General features: G+C 40.3%; 1 long non-coding RNA gene across 4 annotated transcripts in view; it reads left to right on the top strand.

The window, feature by feature from the left end:
• The first annotated feature begins 71 nt into the window (after window positions 1-71).
• Window positions 72-21,790, top strand: part of LOC118250149 (uncharacterized) — an 88,922-nt gene continuing 67,203 nt past the window's right edge. For all 4 annotated transcript variants that reach the window (XR_007707738.1, XR_007707740.1, XR_007707739.1 and 1 more), the window contains exon 1: window positions 72-189. This is a non-coding gene — a long non-coding RNA (uncharacterized LOC118250149). The remainder of the gene's footprint in view (window positions 190-21,790) is intronic.

Raw genomic sequence — 21,790 nt, 5'->3', positions numbered from 1 at the left:
CCTTCTTATTTTTTTGCATCTGCAGTGAACATTATGCAAACAGCTTTAGGGTCTGGAATGGGTCTGTATGGGTCTGGAAACATACTGAGAAGTTGTTTCAAGAGCACATTTCATGACTGATTCTTTGAGGAAAATGTCAGTATTTGTTCTGCTCATAGTGAGGAAGAGGAGCTGCCGGCTGAGACTTTGGTGAGCGGGTGCATCTTATTTTTACTACTAAGAAGAATATATCTCCATATTCTTATTGAAATAGTTTTTTTCTCCCTTGGTACTTCAGAACTAATAGCATACTAGCTAGAATACTCTCGTATTCCCTACTAAAAAGCCTACCAAAAAAAAACACGTTGAGGTATATCAACAAAGTCCCTATCACAAAGACATAAATCAAGGTATTGTAGCATGAGGCTTGACAGTAGTAGAAAACATGAAGGTAAAGGTAAGGTGCTGCTATTTGTTATATATCCCTATTACTACTACTTTTACTTGGAAGAGAAAATGGGGACATTCTGAAATGCGATATCTCCTGCAAATATAACAAGCCTATGATGTATACAGCTAGATGGTTTTTTTGATAAAAATCTCAGTTGAATCAGGATGAGTCTTAATAACTTTGTCAGGGTCAAAAAGTCATATAAATGAGAGCATCTTGCTTTAATTTATGGATTATTGCTAGAATAGGTCCAAATCTGTCCTGGAGTGTCAGTGGCCAAGGATTTCAGCAGGTGCTGTGCCTGAAGTCAGTAAAACTGTAAAACTGCATTTGGTCTGTTTGAAACAATAACATTGACATTGGAAAGCATAATTATTTCAGAAACCTGCCTGTATGCAATTTTCCAACTTGTGTCTTTAAGTTTTTGTTTGTTTGTTTGTTTTTGTTTTTGTGTATATGTCAAATGTTCCTTGCAAACAGGGCAAAAGAAGCAGTGTTTTCATAAATGTTTATGAACATGATGATGGAACAAAATGAGCAGCTGTAAGCTAGGTGGAATGTATTTTCTGCATACTTTTTGATACTGAGGAAAACTCAGATGTATTCAAGAAAATGAAAAAAAAAGGTGAAGATTCATGTGTTTCCTGTGCAGTTTGCAGAATGAATCGTAGAATCATAGGTTCATAGAATATCCTGAGTTGGAAGGGACCCATAAGAATCATCGAGTCCAACTCCTGGCTCCACAAAAATTCAGACCCAAAAAATCAGACCATATGACTAAGTGCACAGTCCAAATGCTTCTTAAACTCTGACAGGCTTGATGCCATGACTACGTCCCTGGGGAGCCTGTTCCAGTGCGTGACCACCCTCTCAGTGAAGAACCTATGTGGTTCCCAAGCCACCTGAGCAGTTTCTGTCAGGACGTGCCATTTTAACCAGGAGATACCATCTCTTAAAAAATGGTACTAGATGAGAACCTGTACTTCAAAACAACATTAAAAAACAAAACAAAACAAAGCAAAAAAACAACAACAACAACAACAACAAAACTTTGCAAAACTTAAAAGCATTTCAATGCTAACATGTAGAGATTCAAATATGTTAGTCATATGTTAGTCTGAGAAATGTCAAGAGGGATTCCTAAACAGAATGTTTTGGAGGAATGGTGCTTGCTGGGCATACAACTGTATCAGGAGGATGAACATACTCTTGTTTAGTTGTTATGCTAATATTAAAAACAAAATTATATAAACAACAGAGAAGTCTTTAAATGTCTGCCAAATAAAATGGAAAAAAATCCAGACATGTTACAAGTTTATATATCATCTATTCATCTTTTTGGGAATGTGTTTAGGTCTCTCTCAGATGAAATACTTTTTGATTTGAACATGTTACAGATATTGGAATAAAAAAAGCATGTTAGCTCAAGACAACAATGGAAAATGTCTGCAAAAGACTGGTAGCTACACAGTTCATGAATGACAAGACTACTCTGAAGAATACAAATAACTGATTGTGGGATCAGAATTAAATTGCACTTAATTTGATTTCATCAATATATAATACAAATATCATGGTTACAATGTGTCTACCTAGTTTTCAAGATGTTTTTTTTCTTCAGCACGTTCTCAGGCATTTTTAAAGAGCAAATGAGTTCAAGGAGGTGACAACAAGTCCTTGAGTGTATTTAAGAAGGACCCAAGTGTTTGGTTGGTTTATTAGATTTTTTGAGCCAATTGTTAATACCTATTCTAATGCATAAGCATCCAGAAGTGCGTGTTGGTTTTCACAAAGCAATCATATATCACAGTAGTCTAGACCAATGAGGTATTTTAATTATATTTTTCCTGTTGGTTACGCTTCAAGAAATCAAGCTGGAAGGTGGATTAAAGTTATTTACGTGCTGTATATACTATTGGTGTCATGAATGATTTCACTGCTGCTGCCTCCAGAACAAAGCTCAGAAATTAACAAGCTTAAAATAGATTTTATACATTATAGTAAGAATTGATTTGCACTTTCTAGACTTTTTGTTGTTGAGCTCAGTGAGATGGATACTGTTTTCCTTTAAAACAGACATTCACTTTTTTTTAATTAAGAAAGGCTGTTTGTTAGTAATGGTTTCTACAGTGATCAGCAAAATATATACAATTAAAGTTTCCAGAAATCAGCAAAACCAGATATATTCTTTGGTGACTTGCAAATCAAGTAAGTTTGGTATTGGATTTCACTCTTAATTTAATTCTTTAGAGACAGAAGAGTTTAGGTAGAGTGAGCTATATTTTATTTTGTCTCCCCATCAGTGATATTAGTGAAGCGAGTAACACCATCTCATGCAGCAACCTTAGGGCAGAAACTAAAAGGGAAATTATCTGTGCACTATTCTGTTGTTATCAACATATTGAGAATTTGGATGATGAACATATTGAGGATTTGGATGAAATTTTGTTCTTCTTGAATTAAAAGAGAATGTTCAGTGAAGCCAGAATTTTAGTCTTTATTTCTTACATATATCTTGCCTTCTTGGCAATGAAGCTTTGAGGGAACATCAGCAATGCCACAGTCAGAAAGGACTCTCTGACAAGGAAAGAGACACTGAAAAGCATTCCAGGCTGGAGTCCAGCTGGGAATATAGTGCATCCATCTCCAAAGACCTCTTCCTGCCAATTTCTCTCACTTAATCTGTCAGCCTGCTCAACGTTTTGGGGGAGACCTCCTCTACTTGTAACAATGACAATGTGTTCTGAGTCTTGGAGGAAAACGTTACCACACTTTCATAGTGACAGAACATCTTGTGCCCAGAATGGTTTCCTGAGATGCTCTGCTAGTGCATTGGCAAGTTAGTCTCAATCTATATGTAGCTGCCTGTTATGGATTATATCACAGACACTTACAATACTGTACTGAAAAGAAAATGACTATGTTATAAGATCTTGAATATTATTTTCTGTTGCATCAGTGAAAACTATTGATATGTCTCTGCATAAAAAATAGGAGATAGCTAGCACAAGAAGATTTTCAGTATTGTTTTAATGAAAGATATTCTTTTTATCTAACTGTGGCTTTAATCAAGAGTCCAGTGCCCTTAGCACTTAAGATTGGCTGATGAGACAGAATTACTCGGAAGAATGGTTTTCATCATCCTCTTTAAGATAGGCATTTGTTTCATTTCAAATCAAGCTTGATTACCTCCAAAGCATGTGAAACAACTACCTGTTAAAAACAGCAAAAAGGATTCTCCATCCACAACCACTTCAATGTTCACACAGAGGAGATAATGAAGTAAACTCATTCTGTTCTTTATGGAAGTCCTATGGATCTGTTTCCACCTAACCCATGAGTGTAAGAAAAACAAAGGCCTTTGCTCGCCTTTGCATAGGCAGATACAATGCCTATATAATCCAGTTCTCCTCCTTTCATACTTTCCTATGCCATATTGTCCTATGTTGCTACAAAGTGGTAGCAGATTGTTAACAAGGTATAAACATGTATCAGCAAATGAGCTAAATGCTAGTTGCCATCATTGCTGCCAAGCTTTGGACACAGCCAATATCAACATATCCTACAGAAATAGTATCGTATCATTTTGTTTTAGGCTCTGGTTTGGTACAGAGCTGATGAATACAGCTCTCTTTACATGTTTTAGGAATTGACTACTTTCTAATGCTTCTCATTAGACGGCCAATATACTCATGCCTATATATGTAATTGCTTGACATTGCTATAAAATTCTAAATATTCAGACATTATGGTCAAGTATTCCAAGATCTTCAGATGTTTTTGATAGTCATAAAGTGTTCATCTTCAATCATCTTTTAATACTAAATTATTAATCTTTTTAATGTGCCTTATAGTTTTGAACCCTTAACATTCTTAACATCCTTATTTCTAAGCTCTCCACTATAAATGCAGGTGCTAGGAAGTCTTCACACACACACACACCCGTTATGAGATGTACGTGATCCTAGGAGATGAGGTGTTAAGGAAAACATCCATTATTATATAACCTCTGATCAAATCACCAGAGGAGCAGCCCTACCTAGGATGGATCAGTGGTTCACATGAAGTTATGTTACCCTTCTGCCCTGCTTCTCCCATCTTGCTGTTAACCTCAGTTACATAGTCATAACTTCACTTGCACCCCAGGGTGAAGGTTTGGGGTTAGATTTCAGGTTGACTTTGCACTAATGTTGGTTTCATTTGTAATCCTGCGGTCTTCTGCTACAAACAAGAAAAAGCATCATGCTGTTCTGTCAAGTTTTCCTACGTTATATAAACTCTAAGCTCTTGATAAACATTTTCATTAAGATTATTCAGGAAGAAAAGGATCTATCTCCTTCCTTGAACAAATGTCACCACTGTGGGACATGCTAGAAAACAGAGGGACTTAATCTTGTGTTTGGAACTGTAAATTCCAATGCAATCTGAATTGGTAGACTGCTTCTGATGCCTCTGTGTTACTTGCTCAGTCACTGGAGCAGTAGCCTCTGTGTTTAAAGAGAGTATATAGTTCTCACTAGTTCCCGTTGACAGTCTGACACAGTGCATAAAGTCATGCAGACCCCAAATTAATCACTCCCACATCATTTGGCTTATTACATACCAAACTGACAGGCTGCTAGGCAGCTTGGATACAGATAAGGCAAAAATATGGAAACCAAGAACTGTGCTCAATGTGTCAGAATGATGTCGATCATCCTGTTTAAAGGAAAAACTTCTTCACATTATAAAGGCTAAGTTTTACATCATTTTAATACAAAATTAACATAGTAACAATGTGCAGATACAATCAAAACATATTTGCAGCACCTGTGATTCGAATCTTGGCAACTATATTTTAAATATGATTGGCAACAACTAGAGAAGAACTTGATAACCATGAGGAAAGAAAGTAATTATATCCCCTGTTGACTATCCTGTGGATACATCCAAATTAAATTAAAAATAAAGAACATAAATAAAAATGGAGAATCAGAGGTTCACAGCAAGATGAAAATATTACAAGTGCATTATTATGAATCTTGTAAATGTTAAATAAAGCAAAGACAATACAATGCACTTTGACCCACCCAAACAGTATTCAAAAGCATAGTGTATACAATGTCATACTTAACTGGAAACTAGTAAAAAATGAATGGTTCTTATCATTCCCCTTTGTGAGGTCTTAGATCATGGAAGAGTAATGATCCAATGACTTTATAAGAAGTCCCCATTTAGTGTAGCAAATAAATAATGGTTTAATACTGAAATAAGACTAAGTCGTTTATTAAGTATGGAGGCTCTTTTTTCCAACCTTAAAATATTTGACACATAAGACATTGCAAATTAGTAAATCACTGTACCATACCTTGTCACTTTTATTGCAATGTCAAAAAGCTCTGCTGCTGTGAGTTTCCCAAAAGAAGAAGCATTGCAGATATCAGGAAGTGGATGGAGAAAATGGCCCAGCATCATTAGTGATCTTACAGGGAATCAAAATATACTAGATATATTTGTTTAGAACAATTAGGTTTTTAGTTTCCCTTGGAAAAGTTGTGTCTTCACAATTTCCAGATAAGACTCTGGACTGGCATAATAATTCTAATCCATGTGAATTTTGCACGCATGTGTGGTCCAATCATAGAATGGAATAGAACAATAGAACAGAACAGAACAGAATAGTTCAGTTGGAAGGGACCTACAATGATCATCAAGTCCAACTTCCTGACCACTTCAGGGCTAGCTAAAAGTTAAAGCATGTTACTGAGGTCATTATCCAAATGTTTTTTGAACATTGACAGGCATGGGAGCATCAACCACTTCACTTGGAAGCCTGTTCCAGTGTTTGACCACCCTCACGGTAAATAATTTTTTTCAAACGTCCAGTCTGATCCTCCCCTGGCACAGCTTTGTGCTGTTCCTTCACATCCTGTCATCGGTGACCAGGAGCAGAGACCAGCACCTCCCTCTGCACTTCCCTCCTCTGGGAGCTGCAGGGGGCAGGGAGGTCGCCTCTCAGCTCCTTTTCTCCAGACTGGGCAACCCAAGTATCCTCAGCCTCTCCTGGTAGGACATATCTGCCAGTCCTCATACCAGCTTTGTTGCCCTCCTCTGGGTGCTATCAAGTAACTTAGTGTCTTTTTTGTATAGTGGAGACCAGAACTGCACACAATAATTGAGGTGACACTGCACCAATGCTAAATTTAGTGGGAGAATCCTTTTTACTGGATGGCTATGTTGAGTTTAATGCACCCCAAAATGTAGTTTGCCCTCTCTGCTGCCAGGGCACACTAGTGCCTCATATTGAGCCTACAAACAGAACAGGATAATACTGTTTGCAATGAACATATGTTATACAACTGTAGCCAAAATAAGAAATATGCTTGTAGGCTTCCCAAATAAATAAATAAATAAAATAAAGCCCTTGATATTTTGAAAGCTTATTATTTATTCTTTTGATCTCATCCAGAGAAATAGATCAGTACATCCACCTGCAGAAGATATAGCTAATTGTAGTGATTCAGGAAAAAAAAATGCACTTCAAGATGCTGGAGTTAGGGCTAGTAATGGTAGTAAGTGCATGCTCTACTAGATGTAGGAGTCAAGGTGTTGGTAGTGGGGTGGCTGCAGGGGTTGCCTTTGTGAGAATAGGCCAGGATCTGCTTTGTGCTTATGCTGAACACAGCCGATTCCAATGGAGCCACTGCAGGACACAGCTGAAGCCATCAGTCAAGCCGGTGGCACCCTGGGAAAACATATCTCTTCAACACTAGTGATGGGCCCTGAGGCCCCAGCTGCCCTGAGTTGGAGGACCATGATTGAAGGAATGATAAACTCCCAGTTAACCCCAGACTTGTGCAGGATTTGCTGCTCCACCTGGATTCATGTAAGTCCATGGGTCCTGATGGGATTCATCCCAAAGTACTCAGAGAGCTGTCTGATGTCATCATGGGACTTCTCTCAATTATTTTTCAATGGTCTTGGGAATCCAGAGAGGTCCCAGCTGACTGGAAGCTGGAAAATTTGGTCCCAGTTTTCAAGAAGTGCAAGAAGAAGATCCTGGCGATTACAGGCCTGTCGGTCTCACTTCAGTGCCTGATAAAATTATGGAGAAGATTATTCTGGGAGTTATTGAAAAACACCTGAATGCAGTCATTGGTCAGAGCCAACATGGGTTCACTAAAGGAAGGTTACGTCTAACACACTTAATTTTCTTTTATGACAAGATCACCCAGCTAGTTGACCAAAGGAAGCCAGTTGATGCAATCTTTCTGGATTTCAGTAAAGCTTTCAATACTGTCTCTCACAGTATCCTTCCGGACAAAATGACAAGAATACAGTTGGATAAATAAGATGGCTGAACAGCTGGTTGACAGGTCGGGCCCAGAGGGTTCTTGTAACTGGGGTAATATCAGGCTGGTGAACTCTCACTAGTGGGGTTCCCCGGGGCTCCATTTTAAGGCCAGTCCTCTTCAATGTTTTCATAAACAATTTGGATGAAGGAACTGGAAAGGTTTTTGAGCAAGTTTGCAGATGATGCCAAATCGGGTGGAGCTGTTGACTCTGTCAAGGGTGGTTAAGCCTTGCAGAGAGATCTCGACCAATTAGAGAGCTGGGTAATCACCAACAATATGAAGTTTAACAAGAGCAAGTGTCGGATTCTGCACCTGGGAAGGGACAACCCTGGCTATATATACAAACCAGGGGATGAGGTGCTGGAGAGCAGCCCCACAGAAAGGGGTCTGGGGGGTTTGGTCAACAAGTTGAATGTGAGCCAGCAGTGCGCCTTGGCAGCCAAAAGGGCCAAGAGTATCCTGGGGTGCATCAAGTACGGCATTGCTAGTCGGTCGAGGGAAGGGATTGTCCTGCTCTCTCTGTGCTGGCATGGCCTCACCTTCAGTACTGTGTGTGGTTTTGGCACCACAATATAAGAAAGATATAAAGCTGTTAGAGAGTGTCCAAAGGAGGGTAACAAAGGTGGTAAAGGGTTTAGAGGGGAAGACATATGAGGAGTGTCCCTTGTTTTATTTCTCCATAGAGAAGATAATGTTGGAGTATACAGCCACACTGCAGCCTGTGGAGTATCCACATGCCAGAGGTATTTGCTATATGGGTATTTGCTGAAGGAACTGTCGTCCATGAACCCGCAGTGGAGCAGGTTTGTCTTGAAGGACTGCAGACCATAGAAGGACCCACGCTGCAGCAGAGGAAAGTCTAAGGAGGGAGAGGCAGAAAGGAGCTGTTAGAGAATCAAGCCGCAACTCCTAAACCCATACCCCTGCTCTCTTTAGTGGAGGAGGAAATGAAAGAGTGAAATAGCTTGGGAAGGAGCTGGTGGTGTGGAAGATGTTTTATTTTTTGTCTTTGTTTCTCAACATCAAAAGCAATTTTAATTTGCAATAATTTATTTCCCAGGTCGAGTCTGGTTTGCTCATGACAGTACCTGTCTTTATCTTGGCACACAGATTTTTTCTTTTTTTTTTTTTTTCTCCCTCCATTCTGTTCAGGAGAGGGAGTGAGAGAGTAACTTGGTGGTCATCTGGCAGCTGGCCAGGACCAACCCACCAGAGAGAAAATCTGTAGGGAGAATTCAGCACTGAATTTGGAGCCTCATTGACAGAACTTGTTTAAGTGGATGCCCACTCCAGTCATGTCAGTGGAGCTGGAAAATCAATGCAGGTCTCCCACAGACTTTCCTCATCTCAAAACTTTGTTATTGTCAGCAAGACCTAGAGGCATAAGAATGGATGGAAGGGGGAGATGAGAGAAAGACTGTAGTCTAGAGGAAGAGGTTGGTGTGTAGTTGAAGCGGTGAGGAAAGACTGCTCTCAGGATGCACACACTTTGCTTATGAGAGTTCCAGCAGTGTGAGAGAATGGCAAACTTACAGAAAATGGAGTGAACTCAACTAGCTTTCAGATACTGCAATGTTAGAAGACTGCGTGAGAGAGCACAGAAAAAGGGGGTAGCAAAGCAGCTGCTAAGAGAGGAATGAGTAACATTGGGAGCTGGTACCGCAGAAATCAGAAAAGTAGGGACTGAACTAAACACAGGAGTGCAAGGGTGTGATAATGAAGATCAGAAACAGAGATATAGGAATAAGGAACACTGAAAAGAACAAAAATGATGGCTAGTGAAATAAAATCTTGAGAAGACCTATCAGAAAGAAAACACAAGTAGGGACCATTCGTGTGTAGAGCTAGGGCTCAGGAGGGGAGGATGAACTTCCGTGTAACATTTGTTTCAACACACACTCTATTAAAGTTGGAGAGTGGTGCTGAAAGAGATTTAAATAGAGTTGATTTCCTGAGCTTGTAATGAGCCCATGCACTTTGGGTTTGGCTGATTTATTTTTTTTTTAAGTTTAGTTTAGTTTTGTTTTGTTTTTCCACAGGAAGAAGCAATAACATTTTTCAAACCGACTGTAGTTCTAGTCCAAATCAGTTTTAAGATTCTAGTTTGGAAATTACAGGATCAAATTCTCACAAGCCTTCTCAAGAGATTATGGCCCAGCAAAGATTAAGGTATTTCTGCTGTCTTGATCTGGATCCAGAAATTCCTTCCACTTTTTAGTCTTCTTTCCAACCAGTGCTGTTAAGGTGCATTTGAATCAGAAGATTAGACTCGCAGCAGTTGTTTTTCTCTCTCCTTTGTCCTCTTCTCTCCTCCCATGTCTTAACCCCCACAACTTGCCAAGGTTTCACTCCGTCCAGTCTATAACTCATTGCCAAAAAAAAAAAAAAGAGAGAGAGAGAGAGAAAAAAGAAACAGTTCACCCTTCTGTTTTTTAATAAGATCAGATTTTGAGGCTTTAGTTTTGACTCATGTATATATGAGGTAAAAACCACTCCACTTTTTTTTTTTCTTCTTCCCCAGTCTTAAAAAAATGATGTTGCTTTGGTTTTGTGGTAAAAAGGAGATTAATGTCCTTGTGTATTCTCAATAACAAACATTTTCTTTTCTTTTTCTGTTGCATTCAGTTTTTGCATTGATTCTGGCCACTGTTAGACTAAATCTACTGGGCTAGATTGATAGCTGGTCTTAAGCCAGCATGTTTTTTTCGTATGTTTTGAAGTGTTCCTGCTGACTTCTGTTTTGTGACATGTTTTTGGATTGCTATGGTACAATCCTGTCAAGCAAAAATATAATTGTTTGATTTTATTTCTATCTACTGTCAAAAAACTTCACAAGGTGGCCCTGAGCTTTAAACGCAGGAAGCACAAATTTATACACACACACACAGATACACATTCATCTGTCATAGTTGTTGTCACATTGAGCTAATCATGCAGTCCATTCAGGAAGCTGTAGTTGAATACAGAGGAGGAGTTTTGCAAATCAAAGCTTCTCTGCAGACTCACTTGAGCAGTGACTCAGTGGGTAGTCATTGTAAACAGACTAATTTGTGCCTCAGTTTACTCTGCTGTAAAAGTAGAAGTTCATTCAAGTGTTTAGAAGCTGAAACGGTATTCTGAGAACATAATGAGGTGCTTTCTGATCTAGGTGACTATTGATAATCATCATTTTGACTGTCTCCCCTGAGAAATAAACTAATTAATGTTTGGGAAGCTGCCACTCCCACCAACAGTACCCTTCTTCTCCATCATCTTAGGTTGTTTTTAAGGGACTTTCTTGTTTTGTTTAAACTGTAAAATATGAAGCACAAAACACCATTGAAGCAAGATAATTTGTTAGTGAGTGTTAAGAAAGGTAAAACTGTCCAAGTCTTCTTTGGGAAACATTTTCTCCATCAAAAATTTTGCGTCTTCTTTTTACTGGGGAAGGTAAAAAGCAAGGGATTTAAGGGGTAGGTTGTATGTGGATGTAATTATTAAACTTTAGTTTCATGTATTTTTTTTGGCCTGCTCAGAGCTACGTACCATGGTGATACATAAACAAGAAGTGACCAATTATTCATGTGAAAAGAGGTTTCATGAATCACAGGAAAACAGTAAATTATGTGGAAAAACACATTTTGCACTCTTTTAAGGATATAATTATGACAGCATGGAATGGTTGTAAGAACGCTGGAGATTCTTTTTGATAAGATTTGGGGTGGAGTGGGAGAAAGAGTTCTGATAGTCCTGAAACTTCTGTCTAGATGTAGACTTCTGTTTTTAAGGAGAAAAAAAAAAAAAAAAAGCACACACAAAACAAACAAACAAACAAAACTAATTTAGCTGCCTGCTCTGGTATGGCTCATTGAAGTATGTGCCAAGTGTGTAAATGAAACCCTGGCAGAACTGGCAAGCCTGCAGAAGGTCAAACCCTGAAATGTACGTTGTTTGTTAGCAGTGGCTCTAGCAGAACACCAGGACAATGGTGTGTGCAGTGCCATCAGTTATTACAAGATGAAATAACTTTAAGCAGTACCACATCTCTGTCCCCAGGAACATGTTTTTGCTTCTTTGGTGGTACGTTGTAAAGGAGGATGGTTTTTTTCAAGTACAGAGGAGGAAGCTATTCGTAAAAGACAACCTGCATTGTTTGGATTGTTCCTTGCTTGATGGACTTAAGTTCCACCCTCCTGCACTGAAGGCCATTGGCATAAGCATCCTTCCCCTCTTTTGGCCGGACCTTGCAATTGCCTCTGCCCAAGGATAGATTTGTACTGAAGCAGAGTGCCACTGACTTCACTCAACATCCAAGATGGCACATATATATCCACTAGCCCTAGAAAAGACAGTAGGGCTGGGAATTTAATGCTGGCAAATAGCTTTTAGGTAAAAAGTGAATGTTTTTTCCCTTCTGCTTTTAATGAAATCACATCAATAAAAATCAGCACTTGCCTTCATTGCCTAGATCTCGTTGGCTTCATGATCTGCTACAGAAATCCATCATCTGTTTTATTCCCTGTATTCTTCTAGAGAATAATATCATGTAGCCCCACCGAACTATGCAACAGAAGGAAGAACACAGCATCTCTAACACTGTCAAAGCTTGGTTCTCAGGCACTTTGCTGGTTCATACTGTTGTGTTAGCCACCAAGAGTGTGGTGCCTGCCTGAAATGCTGTTACAGAATGCAATATCCAAGGAACAGCCTCTATCTGCTGCTTAGAAAGCTGAGTGGCAAATCTGACACAGCAGTGGGTGATTCTGGAAATGTCACTCTATTGACTTTATGAGAAAAAACAGATACCCTGTAGAAAGAGCTTTCATAATAGCCTTCCTCAGGCACCTAGAATCCACAAGGATGAGGTCAGAATGGACAGGGAATATGTAAGACTTGAATCCCACCACTTGGCATGAAGTGGTGGAGAAGGAATGACTTTAGTCTTAAACTGGGACTTGGTAACACCCAATTTCTGGATTTGAAAGAAAACTTCTTGTGCAGAAAGCAAGGCATGGAGAACTACACCTAAACAGGACAGTCAAAAAGTTGCCAAAGATCATGTGGTCTGCTGCTTTACGCCTGTCTTCAGAAGCTGCACTTTTTTGTCCTCATTGCTTTGTGCATTGGATGGCTCACCATAATTTTGAACAGAGGGTGTAAAGTTCCTTCTATCAAAGGAAATGAGATATTTCATTGATTTTGTTTTATAGCCTGAGGTGGGATGACTGCACAGGGTGCTGGTGACTAGACAAGCAGACCCATTCTGTGAACTCCTTTTTGCAGAGAGTGGTGATGGGGAATGAGAGGAGGGGTTGGCTCATGCTGGATGGGTGGAGTCCTGCTGCTAAAATTACCCCTTACATAAGTGGTACCAGCCTTTATGTCATGTCACAAGTAGGGTGAAAAAGAGCCAAGATGCGCACCAGTCCCCACTTTACTTTTTGTTCATTATCATCATTCATCAGGTGCCGTGTCACACTTAATATTTTCCATCTGCTTTTGGCCATACGGTCTGGTACTGCTCAAAAGCAGAAACCTGTTGATTCTGGACTGTTAACTACTACTGGCTGGCACACCAAACTAGAGGGTGACTTAACTGTGGTGGAAGACAGACAGAATTGTTTCCAGTGTACACCTAAGGAGGCCCTCAGTAAAACAAACATTGATTTTGGAGTGTTTTTTTTTTTTTTTTTTTTCTTACCTGCCTGCTGCCAATAGGCTGTAAATAGGATCCTTATATTTTTCCTTGTTGATACTAACACACTTTGGAGCTCATTGGCAACCTTTAAGCCAACAGAAGTTGCTGAGTATTGCTAGAAACCACACAATCCTAAGAACAAATGAGGTCCATACCAGTTGTTGCAGACTGGTTAGTATGAATAAAGGTACTAAAGGCAACGCTGACATCCATGGGTGGCCTGTAACTTCTAATTTACCAGGTTCATCTTTCCTTCACGGACTAAATCCCAGTATTATAAATCATATAGGTATGACTTTTTTCCTGGAGCAACTTGTTTGCTTTATTTATTTGGAAAATATCGGTAACTGCACTCACTCACCACAGTTTCTTTTTCTGCCGCTGAATTTGCCATAGCTGAGGCTCACTCAAGAATGTTTAGTCTTAACAGTATGTGATTTCCCCTTGTGATTTGTGAACCACATTCTGAATAGATGTGCTGGTACTAAAGCGTGGTAAATACATTTCCAGATAAAATGTTGGTATCTCAGAAATGACCTGCTTCTCTACAGACTGAATGGCACAGGTTTGAGGCAGTCAATCTGAAAGAGTCTGGATATCCTGTCCCCTCCTCACCTTCCCCCAGTTTTAAGATCAGCAAAACGTTTAGAACAGAAAACACTCTATTTTTAGAACAATCACAGTCTGGGTATTATTTATATTTAAATTAAAACCAGCTTTTAGGCCTTCAGCTAAACCAGAACTCTACTGTTATTTAAGGAGGAAAAAATAGAAAAAGGTTTAAAATATCTTAATTAATTTGAACCTGACATGACATGCTCAGAGGAAAATCATCAGCACCCTGAAATGGCTACTTACTGTAGGAAGCTGGAGAAAAAAATGGTGAGATGCACTATGCATTTATTCAAAAGTAGCTGCCAGGGCAAGGTTTACAGAAGTCACGTGTACTCTTCGTGGCAAGGCAATAGTTAAACATTGCTTGGGCTGAGTCAAATGCCCAGTGGTGCCTGTTTGGAAGATTTTCCTTTGAGTCACTTTGTTTGAAATGTAATAAATGGCTGGTCAGTCTGTTGTTAGAGCCTCTGTAGTTGCTGCCTGGAATACTAGTCCAAAATGTTTACTCCACAGAGGTGTCTCATAAGTGGTACCTCTTACTCATATCTGTCATTTTTTTTAAGAGGGGTAATTTGAACTTTCTCTGTTGTTTTGCTCACATTTAGCAGATGTTCAGACAAGCAGGGGTGTTTCCTTCATTCCCCCTGCATATTCTTCCAAGGTGAACTTGGGGCCAGATTCAGATGGCAACTGAAGTGAATGTAAAGACAAATTCAAGACAGGAATATTCAGAACAAGAGGACATTTTCAGTACATCCAAAGGCCCTATGAAAAAGTGAACAGATCAATGTTTCTGCTGACTGGTCACAGGAAAGGGTCAGTGAGAGGTCCAGATCTATTTTAGGAGATGCTGTCAAGGAAGTCAGTAAGTAAAAAGTAAGTAAGTAAGTAAAAGACATGACATAACAATCCCTGATATTCTCAAAATCCCAGATTCATGAGGTGTAAATATACTTTAGTGGAGTTTTTGAAAAGCCTGGGATATACTGGAGGCAAAGGAGGCTCAATATGATTTATCATTTGCTAGATCCTTACACAGCCATCCAGCTGTGGTCCTTCAACAGCCAAAACTCCTGCCAAAATACTCCTGCCAAAAACTCTGTGCAGTCCGAAAATGAAGGAGGGTTGGAAGAAACATGGGGCTGGTGTGTCTGACCTAAAACTCCATAGTATCCAAACTGCCAGATCCTTTTGGTTAGCAAATCCTGGAGTGATGGTGAACTCGGGCTTGTGCTGGTCCATGGTGCCTATTTGAACGGAGGAAGAGGAGAGCTCCAACAGCACGCAAGGCATCAAGGCCCAGGATGCTCTTTAGCATGGACAGAAATAGGTATCACCTTGAGTCACCTTCTTAGACTCAGACCCCTCCTACATCTAACTACATGCCTGACTGCCTGCTGGACAGGCTTTAGGACTGAACAGCAGACTACTGTAGTCCAACTAGGCCTCTGCTACCTCTGCTTCCAGACAGGAAATCTTCTGACTCCACTATAGCATCACACAACATCTAATCTGGTTGGATTGATTTAGATCAGGTGGTCCTCAAATTAGTTTATGTTATTTCTATTTACGTGCTGGCTTAAACAGTTTTCACTGAGAGGTTATTTCAGGTTATTGTTCATATTGAGTTGCTCTTATAGGCATTGTTTTCAGAGAAGCTTCGATTTGGGCATTATTCCAGGAGGTGTATTTTGATTAACTGTCCTTTTCAGGTGATAAAGTATTGGGGAAAGAACCACTCCATTTTCCAGTGAAAATAGTGCATATTTTTCTAAAGGATTAATTTTTCTTTTGTCTTTTAAAAATACTATTTCTTCTTTATGCTGTTGACTAGGACTAATCTTTATGGTTTTGATTATTTAAAGCATTGTGACAAACTTTGCAGGTGTAGCAGATGCCAGTATTGCACTTAACCTGGTCTGGCAGTTACAGCATGGGCTTGACATGAGATATCAGCTGGTTCAGATGGCAAATGCTCTCCTAATGCTCATTCCAAGACCTGTTAGAGTTATGACCTGCCAGTGTTACAAGAGATCATGAGTTAGTGTTGGTTTACATAAGGACTCCAGAGAGTAAACAGAAAGTCTTCATGTGAAAAGATCTTGGAAAGTATCGGTGGGAAAATGCTGGGGTCTCTCCTGCTCTCCACTCTGAGAATAATGGGGTGCTGCAGTCTTGCTGAGAGGGAGATTGAAGACCCCTGACAGTATCCCAGGGTCATACCCTGAGGGCATACTAGCACCACAAGATTACAATTTTTCTCTAGTACTTTGTCCCTGGAATAAAGCTGGAATTATATCCTGTTAAATACTGGGCGAAGAACTTGTGTGAAACCTGTACTGTGGAGCAAGGGCTATCATTGGTGATAAAGCACCCTGACATCCTGAAAAACCCTCATTTGACATAAAATGGTAGTTTGTTTGGGAGGATGGAGTGACTGAAAATATCTTCTATTGGAAGGATTGCTTAGAGGATGCAAATTTCTCTGTCATCTCATGATCATACCCCAATAGCTTCCCCTCTTCCCCACACTTCTTTTTAAATTAACCAACCAACCAAATGACAGAAGATACATGTCCTGTCAATTCTGCATTTTAGTAAAACTTCTATCAATTAACAGGATGCAGTTGTGACTTCATCTGGCTAACTATAAAAGATGATTCAAAAAATGTAATTTAAAACAGTGACATTTAATTGGTAGCTGCCAGAGGAGAACACACACAAACTTTGTTTAAGTATAATCTGATTTCCAGCATGAAGGAATCTGGAGATGTTTTGACATATTTACATTATGTAATGGAAGTGAAATAATAGGAAGTGAAAGTCATTTAAAAAACAAAACAAAACAAAACACCCATTTTTGTTTATACTAACCAGACAAAATTTAACACTGCATTAATGCTATATTCCTCTTTTCATTTCCATAGTTCTGTCCTATGCTTCTGTGTTTACATTCCAGTTAATTTGGGTTAGCTGGTGGTGGAAATCATTGCCTCATTGTCCTTTTAGTCTAAAAACATCAGTATAACTATAAAATACAGATTTATTAATGAAACATCTTAAGCTTCCAAGAGTCATTACCAGGCATCCTACGCATGCTGCAGGATTGCTTACCATCTTGTGTATACTTAGAGAAAAACATCAGAAAATGTGGTTGCATAAATCTGACATTCTGGAAGAATATGCGATGGGGATAACAGCTCTAGGGTTGGCTGAGCTATACTTAAGGACAAACTTGAGATACTAGAGTGGGAAGAAGGAGGCTCTCCATCTTCATGTACCCCCAGCTTTATGTGATACTTATGTGGGGGTAGGAATGAGTTTGTATGACATTTAGAGCAGCTTAAAAATTTTGTTGAATTATTTTGGTGCAAATGCCCTTTTTGGTGTCTTTGCTGAGGATAGTCAGAAGGCAATGTGCTTTAATGCCCTTCTATTTCTAGCCTCATCCACTGCTGTCTCCACATGACTCCACCTAGCTGGCAAGTCTGATAGGTTCTCTATTAATGACTTTGTTTTTGGGAAGGCCTTAGCTTTCCTTAGAGCAACTACTGTCCGTCTTGTTACACGAAGGGGAACATTGAAAAGGGGACTGTTCTAGCATGTTGGTCGGGGTCTGATATGTTAAGTTTGAAACCAGCAAGGGTAGAGAGCAATAATGAAAGCTTACTTACGTTTCATAGTCAGCCATACTTCACTAATACCTCCATAACATATAATATTTGTATTGCTAACACTGGGAATCTAGAGAATGATCTCATGCCCAGAAAGGAATTCAGATCTCTCTGACCAATGGTTTACAAATATTTGTCAAGTGTTGGTTCAAAGGACCATAGAAAGCTCATGAAACGATCATTGCCTTTATGCTGCAGGAAATAGGGTAACAAAGGAAGGGTTGGTTGAGGCAGTTTCATGGTCAAACCCCCTGCTGGAAGCAGAGAAAAAATGCTTAGCATGCAAGGTAGTGAGGTAAGGAAAAAAAAAAAAAAAAAAAGAATGAAAAGGGAATGGTGGAACTCCCATCACTTCTTGGGAACTGGCTTTAACCTCTGACCTTCTAAGAATTTGAAGAAATCCCCCAAAATTTAAATTAGAGAAGATATACTCCTACTTATGAGGAACAATCGATTACAAAGTTTGATTCTAAAGACTTCTGCTGTGGTCCATAGATTTTTGCTGACGTTAAAAATGAATGCAATTAGCTAAAGAAAGCGGAAATATGACAGGCTATAGATTATATTACAGAAAGGTGCCCAAAAACTGCCAACCAAAACATTTGCCTGATAACTTTCAGCTGAAGTTTTCAATGGTGAGCATGATCATAAGTTTATAAAACAGTTTCTAAAGGCACTCCCTATTTCATTGAATCTCTGTTTCTTGGTTTCATTTTAATTTTTCACTTTTGAACGTTGTCTTTGGTTACAATTTCTAAAATCCAGTAGATATTTGTCAGGAATTGCCATGGAGAGGTATTCTGGTGTTTTTGGTTTGTTTGTGTGTTTGTTGTTGTTGCTTGTTTTTGAAAGAAGGGGTGGGTGTTGAGGAAGAATCGTAAATTTACTCTTAACATTGGTGAAGGAAGTATCAAGTGTGCAAATCTCTCTCTCCCTCTCCTTTTGTGGTGGTTTTACTTGGGTGGGTGGCCGAGCTCCACCACAACCACTCTCTCACTCCCCCTCCTCAAAGAGGAATGGGGAGAAAATATGATGAAAAGGGCTCAAGGGTTGAGATAAGGATGAGGAGATCGCGCAGTAATTATCATCACAGGCAAAACAGACTCAGCATAGGGAGATAGTAAGATTTATTGCCTATTAATAACAAGCTAGAGAAGTGAGAAACAAAGGAAAGAAACCAAAAGCACCTTCCCCCCCATCCACCCTCTTCCACCTCCTCCCCGCCAAGTGGCGCAGGGGAACGGGGGAATGGGGGTTACGGTCAGTCTATAGCGCTTCTCTGTCGCTCCTTCTCGGTCACTCTCGTCCCCTGTGCTGTGGGATCCCTCCCACGGGATGCCACCCCTGCCAAACTGGTCTGGCGTGGGCTTCCCACAGGCAGCAGGTCTTCAAGAACTGCTCCAGATATGGGTCCGTACCATGGGGTCCATCCCTCAGGAGTGAACTGCTCCAACCTGGGTCCCCCACGGGCAGCAGCTCCTGCCAGGTCACCTGCTCCTGCGTGGTCTCCTCTCCACAGGCTACAGCTCTGGCCTAGAATCTGCTCCAGCAGGGGTCTTCCACAGGCTGCAGTCTCCATCGGTGCAGGTCCACCTGCTCCACTGTGGTCTCCTCCACGGGCTGCAGGGTGGAACCCTGCTCCACTGTGGTACTCCATGGGCTGCAGGGGGACAACCAGCTCCACCATGGTCCTCACCAGAGGCTGCAGGGGACTTCTGCTCTGGTGCCTGGAGCACCTCTCCCCCTCCTTCTTCACTGACCTTGGCGCCTGCAAGGCTGTTCCTCACTCCTCTTACTCTCCCAGCTGCTGCGTGTCACAGCATTTTTTTTGTTTGTTTGTTTGTGTTTGTTTGTTTTTCCCTGTATTAAATATGCTCTCACAGAGGCGCAAAACAACATCATTTATTGGCTCGGCTCTGGTCAACAGTGGGGCCTTTACCAAACATGGGGCAGCTTCTAGATTCTTCTCACAGAAGCCACCCCTATGGCCCCCTGCTACCAAAACCTTGCCATGTAAACCCACTACACCTTTTTTTTTTTTTTTTCTCTCTCCAGAGGACTAGAGTCTTTGAAAGGAATGAGAATCTCCTAATAATATCAGCAGAGTATAAATGTCCAGTACCAGCATTACACACACTCAGAAATGAATGCTGTCCTCTATGACCCACAGTTTATTTTCTGCAGAGCTGTTTCATAATAGTCAGTCCATATCATGGCATGAGGTTGTTCTGTCCCAGGTGCAATATTTTTTGCTTGTTCTTGTTGAACCTTGTGAGTTTTTCATCAGCCCAATTCATCAGCCTGTCCCTGCTGTTTCATAATAGATGCCCTTTGAGTAGCATCTCTGCCCTCAATACATATAGTCTCTGATACAGACCGCTCCTCCCAGTCTGGCCACTAGCTGGACTTTGCAACATTATCACAACTCCTTGAGCCTGACAAGCCAGACAATTTTTCACCGCTCTCAACCAATACATATCTCACCAATGCGGTGATTAGGAGATTGTCTAAAAGACCTTACAGAAATGAAGGTATTTAACATTCACCACCCCCTCCTTGCCCACAGTTTCAAGCACATCATCATAGAAAGCAATGAAGTTGGTCAGGTGTGATTTTTCCCTTGATAAATCCATCCTGGTTCCCACTAATCAGCTTCTTAACATTCATGTGTTTAGAAGAGTGGAGTCTAAGAAGATCTGTAACCTTCTCAAGGAGTGAGAAGGACTGAGGTTATGCTGCCTATGGGAGGGGGTTTGGAACTAGATAATCTTTAAGGTCCCTTCCAACCCGAGCCATTCTATGATTCTATGACCAGCTTGTTCCCTGGATCCTTCTTACACTTGGAGATAGGTGCAACAACTGCTTTTTTTTTTTTTTTTTTTTTTTTTTCAGGCATTAGAAACCTTCCCTAATTGCCATAACATTTCAAAGGTAACAGAGTTCAGCCTTGCAATGACATCAGTCAGCTCCTTTAGCATCCTTGGATGTCCTATCTAATCTGATGAATTTGTGCATGTCCAAGTGGGTTAAGTGATCCCTAACCCTTTTTCCTCTGCTGTGGGTACTGCTTCATGACAACAGACTGTATTAGGATGCTCTTATATTGTACCTGGGAGGCCTAAGAACAAGCCTTCAATGTGAAACCTAAGCCACAACATGCACTGAATGCCTCATCTTTTTGCCTACAGCTTATCAGTGAGTCCCTTGATGCACTGAGAAATGGACCCACACTGTTTTCGGCTTTTATTCCACCAACGCACAGATAGGAATAGCTGTCTTTTATCTTCCTTGTTGGTTGCAACTTCCGGTAGGCTTTGCCTGTGGCATGACTCCATTCCTACTCATAAAGCTGATGCACACAGTGCATGTGTAATCGTACATTTTTGCCATCTACCATTTACATTTTTTTTTGCTGTTTGTTATCAAACCACACTGAGTCTCCAGAAAAAGAAGAAAAAAAAAAAAAGTTTGTTTGCTGTGATTCAGTTAGTTCATTGATAGTTAAATGGCAGACCAGACTACAAACTATTTTTATCAGCTTTAGTGTCACTTCCTCCACCTCCAGGAATTCAATATATTCACCAGTTGAGCCACAAAGAGTTTTTTTTTCTCTGTGTGACTGGTGGCAGCCAGTAACACACAGACTCTAGCTGATGCTGTCAAAATGTTTTAATTTGCATGAAATGCTATGAGACCGTGGCTGTACTGATTTGGCCCCTGAACCAGCTGGGTAAAGCCTGAAGTGGTTCTGAGCATGCAGAAGCTGACCACCTTTAGCAAAATCCACCCTCTGGCCTTCAGTCCATAATCCAGTGTCCTTTGTAGTCCAGTTCTGACTCTGTCCAAAAAAGAAGTTTTCCCTGGTGTAATGGAAGTCCTTCTTTGAAACAGCTCAGTAAAATCTTAGAAATGGAGAAGAATCATCATGGTCTCTCTTAGAGGGAGTGAACTGCTTGACAAAACAAGGAACTGTCTTGAAATAGCAGATGAAAGGATATTATGATGTGTCAGTAAGGCAAAGGAGACCCCAGGCAGCTCTGATTTAGGCTCAGCTGTTAAT

Source organism: Cygnus atratus, chromosome 1 (genome assembly GCF_013377495.2).
Source record: "Cygnus atratus isolate AKBS03 ecotype Queensland, Australia chromosome 1, CAtr_DNAZoo_HiC_assembly, whole genome shotgun sequence".
NCBI classification, from domain to species: Eukaryota; Metazoa; Chordata; class Aves; order Anseriformes; family Anatidae; genus Cygnus; species Cygnus atratus.
This window is presented reverse-complemented; position numbering and strand designations above follow the sequence as displayed.